Genomic DNA, 16,092 nt, shown 5'->3' with positions numbered 1-16,092 from the left:
AATTTTGTCAAATTGCATTTGGCTATTTTTGACAACTAATTTTTGCATTGTGCTATGTGTTGCCAACATACGCTAAGTTCCGTACTCCGTTGTGCTTCTTTGAATCACTTGGTTGCATATTCTAGAACCATCATTGCATCTTTCGTTTCTATACCCCTGTAAATCCAAAAGTCTATTGTGCACAATCAAGGACCTATACTAATATATCGCCCTTGGTAGGTAGCCTAAAAGGCGATATTTCGTGTTAAATATATAGTGCGTCGCCGCGACTGTCACGCAAAATATCGTGCGTCGCCGCGACTGTCGCGCAAACTATCGTGCGTCGCCGCGACTGCCGCCTAAATATCGTGTATCGCTTCGTGTGTCTTGTCTCGCGTTCAAAGGGCGACGCACGAAAGACGAAGCGACGCACGATAATTTGCGCGACAGTCGCGGCGACGCAGGGTATTTTATTATTCAACTATCGCCCATATTATCCGAATCTCGTGTAATTAATATTTTTTGACTATATACGTAGTTAAATGATTTCTAAGATTAATTAAGAAATTATTGACTGCATCATGACGGTCGCCTTTGTGTAGGTAGCCCAAAAGGCGATATATCGTGTTAAATATATCGCGCGTCGCCGCGACTGTCGCGCAAAATATTGCCCTTTGAACGCGAGACACGAAGCGATACACGATATTTTTCGCGACAGTCGCGGCGACGCACGATATTTTGACTGTCGCGTTAGATCGTGCGTCGCGGCGACCGTCGCGCAAAATATCGTGTATCGCTTCGTGTGTCTAGTGTCGCCCTTGATGACAGAAGGGCGAGACTATAGAAGGCACTATCCGGATTTCGTATGCGAAGGGTACCAAACCTTTAAACAAAGTGATCGAAATCAGGAGACTCTCGATATAATTTATATAAGGGAATCGTTTAATAATCAACCCAGTCATTAATTTTTATTAAAACAATTTTTATACAGAACCTGTCATCATAAGTGTGTTTAGCCGGTATTGCAATCGGCAATTATAGTCTGTATTGCATTAATACGGCATTGTGTATGTTCGATTTTCTTCCGCAAACTCAACAAATAATAAAGTTTAACTCTCGAAATGTAATGAATCAAGTTTCACTTTCGGTTTGGATAGTTTTGTAAACATCGTATAATCGTTTTAATTGTAGATGATAACGCGGTGCAATAATGATGCAAAAGCAAATCTTTTGGATAACAGGTCAAAATGCACGACAAATTAACGTTTGCGGTGCTTTTGATATCATAATACAGACAGCAACGTAAAAATAGATGGATCACCATTAGACACCAGAGTTGTCTTTCCATGCTCTCACATACACGAATGTAATGTAACCGTCGTGCGCGAGATTGCGTCAATATTGATTATCGATGGGATATGTGGCGTAGTTTTATATTGTGACAGAATGCCATTTTTTGTGTGTTGGAAGTTACAACTACATTTGTAATTGTACATTAAGGTAATTGCCTTTAAAAGAAACATATTTTGCTTTTGTAGGACAGAGTTTTGGAATTATTGCTATGTGTCAAAGTCGTGATTTTTTCGGATGGAACTAAACCGGATATTTTTACAGCTGTATCGTGTATGCATATACTATTAAAATAAGATCATAATGATGCTTGTTTTTGAAATAAAAAGATTAATTTTAAGTAAATTAAAATGTTTAAAATATGCGCTTGGCATTTTTCTTAAGCTATGGATGTTTGTTTATGTTTTGTGAATGGATTATTAATTCGGTCCATACAATAACCAAAAAGCACCGAATAGCACCGAAAAGCACCAAAAAGCACTCAATTTCTCTCTTTATATATGCAATATATCGTTTCTAGTGTGTGTTAACGAGTTTAATTAGTCGTAAATGGTTATATGATTGCATGTTTATACTATATTGTGCCCAAAATGGTAAATATCGGCAATTACCGACCGAAAAGCACTTCATGTGAAGACCGAAAAGCACTTAATTTCTCGCTATATATATGAATATTTGCGTTTCTATTGTGTGTTAACGGATTAAATTAGTTATAAATGGTTATATTTCATGCATATTTATACTACCTTGTGTTTATTATGAGGTATTAATGCCCAAAATTGGATAAATATCGGCAATATACAGACCGAAAAGCACTTCATGTGAAGACCGAAAAGCACTCAATTTCTCGCTATTTATATGAATATTTGCGTTTCTATTGTGTGTAAATGGCTTAATTTAGTTATAAATGGTTATATTTCATGCATATTTATACTACCTTGTGTTTATTATGAGGTATTAATGCCCAAAATTGGATTAATATCGGCAATATACCGACCGAAAAGCACTTCATGTGTAGACCGAAAAGCACTCAATTTCTCGCTATATACAGGGCTCGCGCTGTCGTTCGCCACTTAAGCCATTTGCGAAAATATTGAGAATTTGGCTCAAGAAAATTCTGATTTGCGAAAATGCTAAAATTTCGTAAAATTTCATTGAAAACAGCCGCCATTTTAACCCGAAACTGGTTTTCTATATTTTTCTATTTGTTTCAATGAAAGTATTCGCAATTTGAACAGAGAACGAAAACCGGTCTGCACCTGCTTCACCTTTTTGTTAATGAAGTGCACATGGTAGCTGGCCAATCAAAACTGAGCTCGCTTACACATGAAATGACGTTGTTGAATGAAAGGTAAAAATGGGTGGAGCTTTGAATACACAGTTAATATTGTCGTCTGCAAACAAAATAGCGGCCGGTAGCAAATGTTGTATTATAGGATTAAAAATGAAAATAAGCATGACAATAAATTAATTATTTCGAAGCTGACTATCGATCTAAATTAAAGAGTGATAATTAAATAATTAGTTCTATGTCGTTGATGTTACAACTTAATGCCGATTTTCGATTGAAATGAAAAGTTGATAATTAATTTGATCGTTTTACTCACACACTATGCTAACTAACAGCGGCGTATTTTAATCAAAGGAAAACGTGAAAAACACGTGCGGTTTAATTGCAATTAAAGTTTAATTAAAGTTACGAATTTGTAACAAATATCGTCTACAATATAAATGGAAGTGACCACTTTGTCCGTACAGTCGCTAACATGGCTTCTTTAACCTTAAAGCGTCCTTTGGACGAAAATGAGTCTGAACAAAAAAAAATAAAATTAAAACACAAAAAACTAGAGCATTCCAAGAGTCATGGAAAGTTGATAATAATTGGCTTCGCTTTGAGAATGAATCAAAGTCAATGAACTGTGACCTATGCATTAAGGTGCAGAATTCCAACACGTTCACTGTAGGTTGCAATATCCTTAAAAAAAGACTCAGGGACGAAACATGCAAAGTCTAAAGGTAAGATTTTGAAGATGAGAGGAATTTTAATTTGAAATTACTATACTATTGCTATAGTCTAACTATATGTATATATGCAGATATTATTTTATTGTTTTTTCAGATCACACTCATGCCGTTTGACTGTACAAAATTTGGAACATCTCATGAAAATCTCAATTGAAGGAAAAGACTGCAAAGATGTTGACTTTAAAGTGATCTACAAACTGTGGGCTGGTAAAAAACAGTGCAGAATAATAATGAAATAATAATGATATGTGTCATGACTTTGTTCTCTGTATATAGCATGATTTGTTTGCAATGTATTTTGTGAATGAAATGTATGCTTGTATTTTACATGTCATTCATCATGTTGTTAAAAATGTGCTGTATGAAAATATCTCTATTACTATGAAAATTGTGATGTGATGTATATTATGATATGTGACATGTGCTTGTTGTCATTAAATAAAATATGAAAAATCCATAGTATATATTGTATATATTGTTATTTGAAACAAACAAAAACTGGTTGACAATAGGCCCAAAACGCACCGCAGACAATCTAGGATCCAAAAATTTTTCAGGGGGGGGGGGGGGGCATGCCCCCGGACCTCATAGATCTGGGTGGCTCAAAGATTTTTTGGGCCAGCGCAAGCCCTGTATATATATATGAAAATTTGCGTTTCTATTGTGTGTAAACAGATTAAATTAGTTATAAATGGTTATATTTCATGCATATTTATACTACCTTGGGTTTATTATGAGGTATTAATGCCCAAAATTGGATAAATATGGGCAATGTACCAACCGAAAAGCACTTCATGTGAAGACCGAAAAGCACTCAATTTCTCGCATGACTTTTAGTTAATGTGCTTTGTATTAATAATAGCCATTTTAATCGTTCCATTAAAACCATTCATTGCGCGAGTATCGAGTGTACGCTGGTAACTTAACACGCATTTTATTATGACTATCAATTTACAGCTCAAACATAAATTTAAAAAGGCGCGTGTGCGTTAAATCAATTACAATAGATTATTGAAGATACAAAAAAATCAACATGTACACTTGAAATTCAATAGCTCCCCCAATAAGTGCAGAAAAAACAACGTGTCAACGTGAAACCCGTATATTTCCCCTCCCTTACCTACCTGAATTAATATTGCAAAAAACAACATGTCAGCAATGCTTCTCGTATGACAATCCTCCCCCAATTAATGCAATAAAAACAACGTGTCAATATGGGACCCCAAAAACGCACATGGTTGCCGGGTTATGACCCCCTTTTCTCGGGGAAATGCAGGAAGAACCAAGTGTCAGCGTATAACACACAAGTTCCCCCACTTATTGCAGCAAAAACTAGAAATGGCGCGGCAGAGGCCGACGCGTATCCCCACGCCGAATGTTTGACCTAGGTGTGCCCCAGGGTTGGTAATGGGGCCATGTATAGCTGAGATTGACTGTATTGTCATAAGAGAAGTTCATCATCAATTAGAAGTGAATTGGTGTAGAAATGAAGAAGTTATAGTAAAAGGCAATTTTGGGTGGGTGTGGCATATGTGGGCAGGGCGCCCCAGGGTTGGAAATTGTGCCATGCATAGTTGAGATTGACCGTATTGTCATAAGAGAAGTTCAGTATCAATTTGAAGTGAATCGGTGTAGAAATGAAGAAATTATAGTAAAAGGCAATTTTGGGCGGGTGTGGTCTATGTGGGCGGGGGCCCCAGGGTTGGTAATGGGGCCATGCATAGTTGAGATTGACCGTATTGTCATAAGAGAGGTTCAGTATCAATTTGAAGTGAATCGGTGTAGAAATGAAGAAATTATAGCAAAAGGCAATTTTGGGTGGGTGTGGTCTATGTGGGCGGGGCGCCCCAGGGTTGGTAATGGGGCCATGCATAGTTGAGCTTGACTGTATTGTCATAAGAGAAGTTCAATATCAATTTGAAGTGAATCGGTGTAGAAATGAAGAAATTATAGTAAAGGCAATTTTGGGTGGGTGTGGTCTATGTGGGCGGGGCTAACTCAGTAAATTAATTAATTTAATTAAAAAAGTGCAACGGTGAGGTGGATCAATTCGCGTTGTTAATTGTTAGTACACACCACTTCAGCAATAAATGAAATCAGTTATTTTGGCTGTAAAACCGATATTTCCAGTACAGTAGCCATGTTCCTGTGTATTGAGATGATAAGATAAGATCACCACAGCAGGTTGCTAATACACAGTGTAGACTGAAATGAAAACAGTTATTTTGGCTGTAAATCCAATTCCAGTACAGTAGCCATGTTCCTGTGTATTAAACTGATAAGATCATCACAGCAGGTTGCTAATACACAGTGTAGACTTCCCCTGTTTTATTATAGTAATTGTTATTTACCTGCTTGGAATAAATGGTGTATTCATTCGGGTCTGATGGCGTTACAATTTCATGAAACAATGGATATATTGGCGTGATGGAACATGATTTATAAATCAAGCTGACAGAATATTATCAGCTTTTAATTATGTGTAATTTAATACGCATCTCCCCCGTAACTCAACGTTCAATGGCACGCGCACTTAACAAAATTATAAAATATCATGTGCATCATTATTTATTTTTTTTTATAAATTATGTACAAATATTATATGTTATACATGTTGTTTTGTGTGTTTTTTTTACTCAACCAGAAAGAAGTAATATAACAATGTTATATATAAATCTCGTTAATTTTGCAAAATTCTACATTAAATAAAGAAATATCTTTTTTTTAAAGTGTACGTGCTTGATTTATTTATATAAAATAACAGTTTTTTTCTAATACACTCGGAATTTGACATTCAATTTGATGCATTCCAAATTTTTTTAAAGCGGCCAATTCTGCGCTCGGCCGCTGATGGTGTATTGTAATATATATAATTCTGATAAGAAACAGTAGCACACAACAGGAATTCTGTTGATAAAAAGAACTGATGTATTTATTGAAAGTGAATAACAACACCAACTAAAAATGTTTTGAAAATATAAATTTGCCCAGAATAGTTGTATAAAATTATTCATCTAGCGGCCAAGTGCATTAATCCCGATCGCTGTTGGGTATTTTACTGTTTAGTAACACCTTAATACCATCATTTTTAAACTGATAACGGAAATAAAGAAATATCTTTTTTTTTTATTAAGTATACGTGCTTGAATTAATGTTACATCTTTCATTGGAGATACATTGCGGCAGAGTTCTAGTTCGCAGCGTAATCAAGCTCCGTGTAATTGGTATCCTACAATAAATAAGTTTTTAATTATGTGTAATTCAATTCGCAACTCTCGTTTAACTCAATGTTCAATGGCACGCGCACTTCACAAAATTTTAAAACATCACGTGTTATTGTTAAGTGTACATGCTTGATATATTCATAAAATAGCAGTTTTTTTAAAAACAATCGGACTTAAACCTTTAATTTGATGCAAATGAAAAGAAGAACTGATGTATTTATTTAACGTGAATAACATTATGAACTAAAAATGTTTTGAATTAAAGTTAATGCAAAAATAAATCTATAACATTATATCGCTGTTGGGTATTTTACTGTTAGTAACGCTCGATTGGTCATTGTCGGCTCGGGTAAAACTTACATGTACCCCGGGTACTCTTAAGTAACTCATACTCAAAAATCATGTTGATGCAGTTTTTCTTAACACAAATATTATATATCTAGCGAGAAATTGAGTGCTTTTCGGTCTTCACATGAAGTGCTTTTCGGTCTGTATATTGCCGATATTTATCCATTTTGGGCATTAATACCTCATTATAAACACAAGGTAGTATAAGTATGCATGAAATATAACCATTTATAACTAATTTAAGCCGTTTACACACAATAGGAAAGCAAATATTATATATATAGCGAGAAATTGAGTGCTTTTCGGTCTTCACATGAAGTGCTTTTCGGTCGGTATATTGCCGATATTTATCCAATTTTGGGCATTAATACCTCATTATAAACACAAGGTAGTATAAATATGCATGAAATATAACCATTTATAACTAATTTAAACCGTTTACACACAATAGGAACGCAAATATTATATATATAGCGAGAAATTGAGTGCTTTTCGGTCTTCACATGAAGTGCTTTTCGGTCGGTATATTGCCGATATTTATCCAATTTTGGGCATTAATACTTCATTATAAACACAAGGTAGTATAAATATGCATGAAATATAACCATTTATAACTAATTTAAATTTCAGGGTTGGCACCAATCGACCGCCCCCGGTTTTAACCGGCGGTTTTTACCGGTTAAAACCGCCCCGGTCAATACTCCCGATGTGGTCATTACTGGTCAATACTGGTCAATTGAACTTTACCCCCAATTTTAATTTATATTCCATGCCTAATTAAACAATATTGATAATATAAATTAAACAGACATGTTGCAAATAATGTCTTAAGCTATTAATACCCACTATTTTATACCTGTTCATGCAATTTGTAGGCCAATCTCTCAAAATTTTGCAAATAAGTCAAAGTTGGTCAATTGGATTTTTCTGGTCGATTGAACTTTTTTTCAATTCTAATGAATTATGATGCTCAGATAATTCTGTGCTTGATTCAACAAGAACCTGTAAATTACTGTGTATGCGTTGTTCCTCATACCCCACTGTCCCCACAGTCTTCTAACAGTCTTCTCACCTATACAGGTTGGGGCACCCAAAACTGATAATAGGGCCTTAAATGGCACCTTTTTGACACAATCCTTACTTGTCATGTATTCTTGCATTGATTTCTTTAAATACTTTTTAAACAAAATAGTGTAAAAAACTTTTTTTATTGATATAAGAATATAAAAGTATAATAAGAAATAATTATTAAAAGAAAAAAATAATTGAAAAGAAGAGTAGACCCACAATTGGAAAACATAATTTGTTGGCAAAATCAAGAACTTTGATTGTTTATTCATTTGAATACCAATTGAACTTTTTAATATGAAAAGGAAAAAAACCCTCTTAATACAGAAAGGAAACAAGTTAGAAGTAACTATTAAATTAATAGTAAGTACAATGTAATCTTCTTTTGTGTGAGTGATATGAAATAGCCGAAGGGCAGATTTGCTTAATTGTCAATATCAGAGACATAACACTGCATGCATTTTATTACCAACTAAGAGGCCAGATTTATAACCCTAGAATACACAAGAGTTCTGTTTGTCCATCTGCTTATCAAATAGATATATCAATAGATAAGTGAAATGCAATGGTACCTACAATAGTACTTTAGTAACAGATGTGATACACTGAGATAAAGATATTGCCTTAGTCCTTATGTATTTGAGGCTGTTTCCGTAAATAATAAAGAAGTAACTTTTTACAGCTTTAAAGATTTTTTTTACAAAAAATAACTCAGCAAAAAGTTTATCAATTACAGAATAATTATTGATTTAATATAAAATGGCTCCTTTGTAATGTTTAAATGCTACAATTTTCAATCGACCAGTATTGACCAGTAATGACCAGTATTGACCGGTTTTAACCGGGTATTGACCGCCGGCCCGGTCAATACTCAATTGACCGGTCAATATGCCAACCCTGAATTTAATCCGTTTACACACAATAGGAACGCAAATATTATATATATAGCGAGAAATTTAGTGCTTTTCGGTCTTCACATGAAGTGCTTTTCGGTCGGTATATTGCCGATATTTATCCAAATTTGGGCATTAATACCTAATAATAAACACAAGGTAGTATAAATATGCATGAAATATAACCATTTATAACTAATTTAAGCCGTTTACACACAATATAAACGCAAATATTCATATATATAGCGAGAAATTGAGTGCTTTTCAGTCTTCACATGAAGTGCTTTTCGGTCTGTATATAGCCGATATTTATCCAATTTTGGGCATTGATACCTCATAATAAACACAAGGTAGTATAAATATGCATGAAATATAACCATTTATAACTAATTTAATCCGTTTACACACAATAGAAACGCAATTATTCATATATATAGTGAGAAATTGAGTGCTTTTCGGTCTTCACATGAAGTGCTTTTCGGTCGGTAATTGCCGATATTTACCATTTTGGGCACAATGTAGTATAAACATACAATCATATAACCATTTATTACAAATTAAACTCGTTAACACACACTAGAAACAATATATTGCATATATATAGAGAGAAATTGAGTGCTTTTCGGTGCTTTTCGGTGCTATTCGGTGCTTTTCGGTGCTTTTTGGTTATTGTATGGACCCTTATTAATTTGCTGGGATTTCACTCAATCACCGGGTGAAACAAATTCGGTTTGCCACCCAAGTTTGCCCCTTAAAATAAGATGGAACCAATGTTTGTCCATGATACAATAGATCGTAATAATAATTAATTTTGACACTTTACAAGGGTCTAAATCAGGGCTATGGAAAACAAGCGTATTTGCGTTATTACGCAATTAAAATAACCAAAAACGTAATTAAATTCAAAATAAAGTGTACAAAAACGTAAATACAAACAATATATCATTATTCCTGCCAAAAAACTTGCATCATGAAACGAAATTCTTACGAACACCGGGCGTATTTTTTAGACTGATTTTTTTCGGTACAAAAATGTATCAGATAGTTTACATGACGTCCTTTGAAGAAAATAAGGCAGTCTTTCCAGCTGTCATCAATCTTTGGTATTATTGTAATTATTCGTAGACCCGTCCGATTTCTACTTTCATTTTCAAGGTATTCAACTCAAAATGAACCGAAAACAGGGTGCATCGCTTTGAACAGTCATAACTTGATCAATTGTGCAGCGATTTTAAAGAATTCGGTCTTATTCAACGCAAAAATGAATGAACTTTGAAATTAAGTAATTGTATGTTGTTATGTAAAGGTACCTTTTTTGAATTCCATTTGTTTGAATAATATAGTAACTTTAGTAGTTGTTTGTTATATTTTATATGTTATTTCCTAAATTAACCAATTGAGTTAAAAAAACGGGGTGAAAAAACCCAATTAAGCTCAAAAGTAGGGGGTGACAATTTTTGCTAAAACTATTGAATTTATAAAAACCCAATTGTTGTCAAAAACAGGGGGTGAATTACCCAATTACCCCAAAAGTTATCTATAGCCCTGCTAAATGATGAAGATGCATAAACTTCATTCATGCCTAAATTGTAACATTATCATAATTATGTTAATACTTGGAGGTATTGTTCAAGGTTTAGTAGCCGTGCCGCTGCCATCATATATTGAGTGACCCACCAGATTCACTCGTCACATGCACCCCCACTTTTTCAGATAGATCCATACCACTGCAAATTATTATAAGTTTTCATTTTTTCCAAGTGCTATTGTGATGTGGAACAACCTCCCTGCCACTACAGTATTACATCCTGATCTTAAAGGGTTTAAGCGGTTCCTGCTTTCCCCTTCTGCCCCTTGAACTCCGAGATACATGTTTTTATCAGTTTTAACTCTAAATCACCTCACCATGCATGATTAATCGAACATACTTTTATCTTCTCACTTATTCACTTTTAACACTTTTATCTTGCACTGACTGCACACCTGTCAATAATACCCGCAAGGGGAGTTAGACAGTATAGATAGATAGATAGTTATTGTTTTTACTTATTTCCTGATGTCAACATTGATATCATTTTAATTGGTTCTACAAAAATGTATGACAATAATACTCAGGCTTCCAAATTGGCACCATACTGGTAATTTTTCCCCAATGGGGCCAAAAAAGAATCGCTGACAGCGATTCTTTTTTGGCCCCATTGGGGAAAAATTACCAGTATGGTGCCAATTTGGAAAATTAAGTGTGAAAACCCCTGTAATTAGGAAAATTTGCATTGGGAAATCTTCAAAGTGAACATGATTGGTCGTTTTAATTGCTTAATTGGACAAACCACATTAAAATATTCTTTTGCATGCCTATTTAGTATTTGCTTGACATGTTCAATTTTGTTGCTTATGGTATTTCGTCATTTGCAAATTATGCGCTTTTGAATCAAAATTAATGCAAATTTCCTTCCATCTAAATTTTTGAGACGGCCCAATACGGGTACTTTATAAAGAAGATGAAAACTTTCTGATGGTATACTTTACTTGCAGAGTAATATCCTTCCAAACAAGATTTTTGTTTATAATTTATAACAATGGTATGGATCTATTTATGTCATTATTCATCTTGATTTAGGACAGTGTTTTTAAGTTCAGAAACCAAATCAAGATACAGATATGTTTTTCCATTCTATAATAATAATTAATTTTTTTTTGGATTAAAATAAAACTGCATGTCTTCTTACAGAACAATATTTTTTATTTGTATTGGTTTTTTCGATAAAACATAAATATAGGCAAAAGAATTGTTACTCGCCAATTCAGAAGATTGATAAAAAGATTGACAAATACATGTAAATAGTCCATGCTGATTTTCATATCAATTGACTGTTATTGTGCCTAACCAATTCTGAAACAGATGATTTGACATTGAAGCTTAAATAATTCTTTCACAGTATCTCAGTTCTCACTTCCATCTCCAACAAAAGACAACCAGTAATGCTCTACATTGAAATGGTCATACATGTAATCAGCTTGGGATCTATTTTAATGTACCCAGGTACTCCTTAGTATACTTAAATGTACCCTGGGTACAGAAAATATTTTGAAATATAGCTGGAAATTCCAACGCTTTATTGGTCGTTGTCTGCTATTTTTCTCAAATTTATCATGTTCATACAGGGTTTTTTTGGCCTGATTTTATAGCCGAAATTCGGCTATGTTCCCAATCCCAAAAAGTATACTTTTTCCCCAAAATGTGGCAAAAAATTCCCAATTTCCCCCCCCCCAAAAAAAAAAAAAAATTTTTTTTTTTTTTAGAAAGAAGTGTCTTATGCGTATTTTATCTCAATTTTAATTCAATTACATCCAACAAAGTATTTTATGATTTTGTTCTTTTAATTTTAATGATTATAAAGTGTTATCAAATTTAGTATTTCCCTAATTAGTGGACTTTTTGTATGGAATAAAAAAGGCTAATGAATTAATTTTCCCAATTTCATCAAAATGCCGATAAAGTTCCCATTTCCAAAGCCATGGGCTATCTTCCCAAAAAGTGGAAAAAAAACCCTGTCATATACTATTCACAACTAAATGTCATGCTTTAAAAAGCTTTGACAATTTGACAATGTCATTATTTGTCTCGATGTCTTGCCAACAAAAATTTGGATTGCATGTTTAGAGATAGAAATGTCAGAGGCCATTAATTGACAAAGTAATTTAATTCTCAAAATGTTAAATGTCTATGGAATTTTCTAAGATAGGTAACAATGAAGTTTTGTTTCCTAAATATCTTCCAACAATCAGCTGTTGCCACAGGAGCTACACATGTATATGTACAAGCAATCTACATGGAGACACAGCACTTTCTGCATGTTCTTTGTTTTGTATAGCCAAATTGCAGGCAAGTTTTTCGGCGTAAGCTGCATAAGCCAGCTTTTCACCTTAGCCTGACCTTTGTAAGTGTCCAATAAAATTCCAATAAAATTTCCCGCGGCTAGGTACGAATGAATACACTTCATTTATTCCATTGGCTGATTTGAGTATACCACCAGAACATTGGAAACATATCCGCGTCTTTGTAACACTGTTTTACTGTATGAAACAATTTTATCTCGAATGAAAAGGCTTAATAGATAGAACAGTTTTACACTCAATTCTCGACATCAATACAGTTTGTGCGTACACCTTTTATTTTCAGAGTATTACCAGCGCAAGAGCGTTTATACTTAAAAGGCTATGTTCTCATATTTAGTACTTACTTCCTTATTCCTGTCAACATGTTAACATGTAAAAGTATAAAGAGCAATGGAAGCGAGGCCTCACTTTAAAGCATTGCATTTCAACCCGTGAAGTATATCGGGTCAATTCGCGGACATTCAGAGTTTATGTACAGGTCATCACCGGAGTTGGCGGCCAGTAAAATAATCGTTATATAATAAAGACGCTATCCGTGAACTAGGTGACCTGGAATTTTCTTTAGACCAGAAATATGTTAAATGAAGATATTCAGCAATATAATTATGGTATGTAAATAATAGATTCTTAATGTGTTTTCAACAATACAATGATAAATATTATTGTTGATAAATTTAACAATAATTATTCGTCCATATTGCCTAATGTACTAAAGTGATATTATGAGCATGTAACAGTTTATAGGTGTCTATCGCAACCGTTGATTATTTTTGATGTTTCTACTTCATATACACTTATATTAATTAATGCAGCATCATCATACTAAAACAATATACCAGAAAGAGAAAAATAATGCATTTGAATATCAACCGTACTTTCGTTTGACAACTGATCATGCGTTTACGAGTTGAACCTAAATTTAGTTTTAGTGCAGTTTTGTTCATACGACACAAAGACACGAAATTGTTTTACGGATCATTTCAGCTTACAGGACTGGGTGGGTCACATAAGAATATCGAATATAAAATATATTTTTATAAACAACTGGTAGCAAGGTGAGTTGCAGATAATTAATCAGTAACCACATTTTAACTAACTGTTTTGACCTGTTAATTCTTTTCAGCTCAATTCAACAGTGCAAAATGCCCATAATATCACTTTAAGCATTAGCACGATGATAATTGATACTGTTAATAATCGAATCAAATAGCAATGCCCGACAAACCACTAAAACAGGTTTGTTCGAAGAACGCGCCTATAAATACGGATACTTCTCGTGTGGCCGGTTGACTCGTATGTTTAAATTTCACTTCCATTCTTCTTTTGGTTTTCTGTTTTGTATCTATAGGTTTATGACCAGCAATATGTTATAATGTAAAATAAGCCGCGAAAACTCCCCGTAACATCCCGTACTGCGTGTGATGCAGCTAAGAACTGCACAGAAAAAGACATTCGCTATACTTGATCTCATTCATTAAACTATTTACGCCGTATATCTTTTTTAAAGATATTTCTTGTTTAAACTGACTTATTCCCAGCAATTGTGATGTTTTCAACTGACATTTCCATGCAAAAACTGGAAATGCAGAACTCTTTTATGCACATCCCAAAATGGTAAGCTTGTGAACTGTTCATGAACCTCAGGAACAGTTCATGAACATTTCTTGAATCTCAGGGTCAACTTGTGTTTGTCATGACATTGTGTCCTCTGTGGTTACTATTTACATAATGAAATATAAAGGCCACATGTATTGGGAAATCGTCATGAAATTCTGTCATCATTTGTTCAAACAATAACAAGCTCAAAAAGGGTTCATGTCTGTTGAAAGTTTTGGTCACCATTTTTATGCCCTCCTTCGAAGAAGAGGGGGTATATTGCTTTGCTCATGTCGGTCTGTCGGTCGGTCTGCCGGTTCGTCCACCCGCGGATCGGGTTGTCCCGGATGTCACTTCTGAGATTTGCCAAAATTCGTTTAAAAAATGTGGGGGAGAGGGGCTACCACTGATTCCGCGGACGTATTTCATAAGCGGCCCGAAATATCCGCGGCCAGCGAAATCTCTCCGCATTTTACACTGGTAGATTCTGCCTAAGCATTTTTAAAACGAGCCATATAATTGGCTGTTGTTTCCCAATCTTCCAATTTAAAGCGTGTTCTTAAAATGCGCTCTGTGATTTGTTTGCAAATGGCGCAGTTGTGAAGAGAAAATTAAGATTATTGAAATAACAAATAGCAATCGAATAAACGACTGACATTACCTAGTCTGATAGGAATAATGAAATGTGTTTGTCAAAAAAAGACCACGTTTTAGATACAAGCAACACATATTTTGTTAAGAAATGTGCCCACTGAATTTGTGTCACGGAAACCAGTGTTTGAAAATTGGAGTTTAGTCTATTCGAGAAGTAAAACAATTTAGAAGAGTATCGTTCGAACATGGAAATAGACAAACATGATTTGATTTTTATATGTCTGTGGGTCTGTGTATAATCAGATTCATATGCATATTCTGCTTTATTATGTTTGTCACGCTGTTCAGTTAACTGAAATAGCTTTGAACTGAGTGAAGATGTGAAATGCAAGATATTGAAAGGTAAACAAATTAAATATATTAAGTTAACTCAGTTAATACATCATTTACACCAGAAGAACACTCAAGTGTGTTTGTTTATATTTAGTCTATTAACTGTAATTCAATACATTGAAAAACTTCTGCTATTGATCACACTAAATACTTACTTAACAGTTTACTTTGCATCCTCAGTATGTTAAATGTGAAGTTTAACAGGTTTTTATAAAGAAATATTGTTATGAAGTTCAAAAAGTTGTTTATTTTAATGTCTGTTTTTATGTTTGTCATTTCGTTATGCGCGCCATTCGCGTAGTCAAAATCAGTCAACAGAATTTTCCTCCCCTCTGACTTTGCCTCAATCACACCCCTGATAACTCAAGAACGCTTGGGTCTAGGATCATGAAACTTCATAGGTACATTGATCATGACTCGCAGATGACCCCTATTGATTTTGAGGTCACTAGGTCAAAGGTCAAGGTCACGGTGACCTGAAATAGTAAAATGGTTTTTGAATGATAACTCAAGAATGCATACGCCTAGGATCATGAAACTTCATGGGTAGATTGATCATGACTTCCAGATGACCCCTATTTATTTTTAGGTCACTAGGTCAAAGGTCAAGGTCACGGTGACCCGAAATAGTAAAATGGTTTCCGGATGATAACTCAAGAACGCATACGCCTAGGATCATGAAACTTCATGGGTAGATTGATCATGACTCGCAGATGACCCCT

General features: G+C 34.4%; 1 protein-coding gene across 4 annotated transcripts in view; it reads left to right on the top strand.

Annotated features, from left to right (window-relative positions):
* Positions 1–1,198: 1,198 nt before the first annotated feature.
* The window catches only part of LOC127856201 (double C2-like domain-containing protein beta), a 75,655-nt gene continuing 60,761 nt past the window's right edge, over positions 1,199–16,092 (top strand). The window contains exon 1 of one of the 4 annotated variants that reach the window (XM_052392270.1): positions 1,199–1,479. The gene's annotated coding sequence lies outside the window, so the exon portion shown is untranslated. The remainder of the gene's footprint in view (positions 1,480–16,092) is intronic. The other 3 variants (XM_052392285.1, XM_052392278.1, XM_052392291.1) reach the window with 3 other exon arrangements.

The sequence above is a fragment of the Dreissena polymorpha genome, chromosome 1 (assembly GCF_020536995.1).
Source record: "Dreissena polymorpha isolate Duluth1 chromosome 1, UMN_Dpol_1.0, whole genome shotgun sequence".
In the NCBI taxonomy this organism is placed as follows: Eukaryota; Metazoa; Mollusca; class Bivalvia; order Myida; family Dreissenidae; genus Dreissena; species Dreissena polymorpha.
This window is presented reverse-complemented; position numbering and strand designations above follow the sequence as displayed.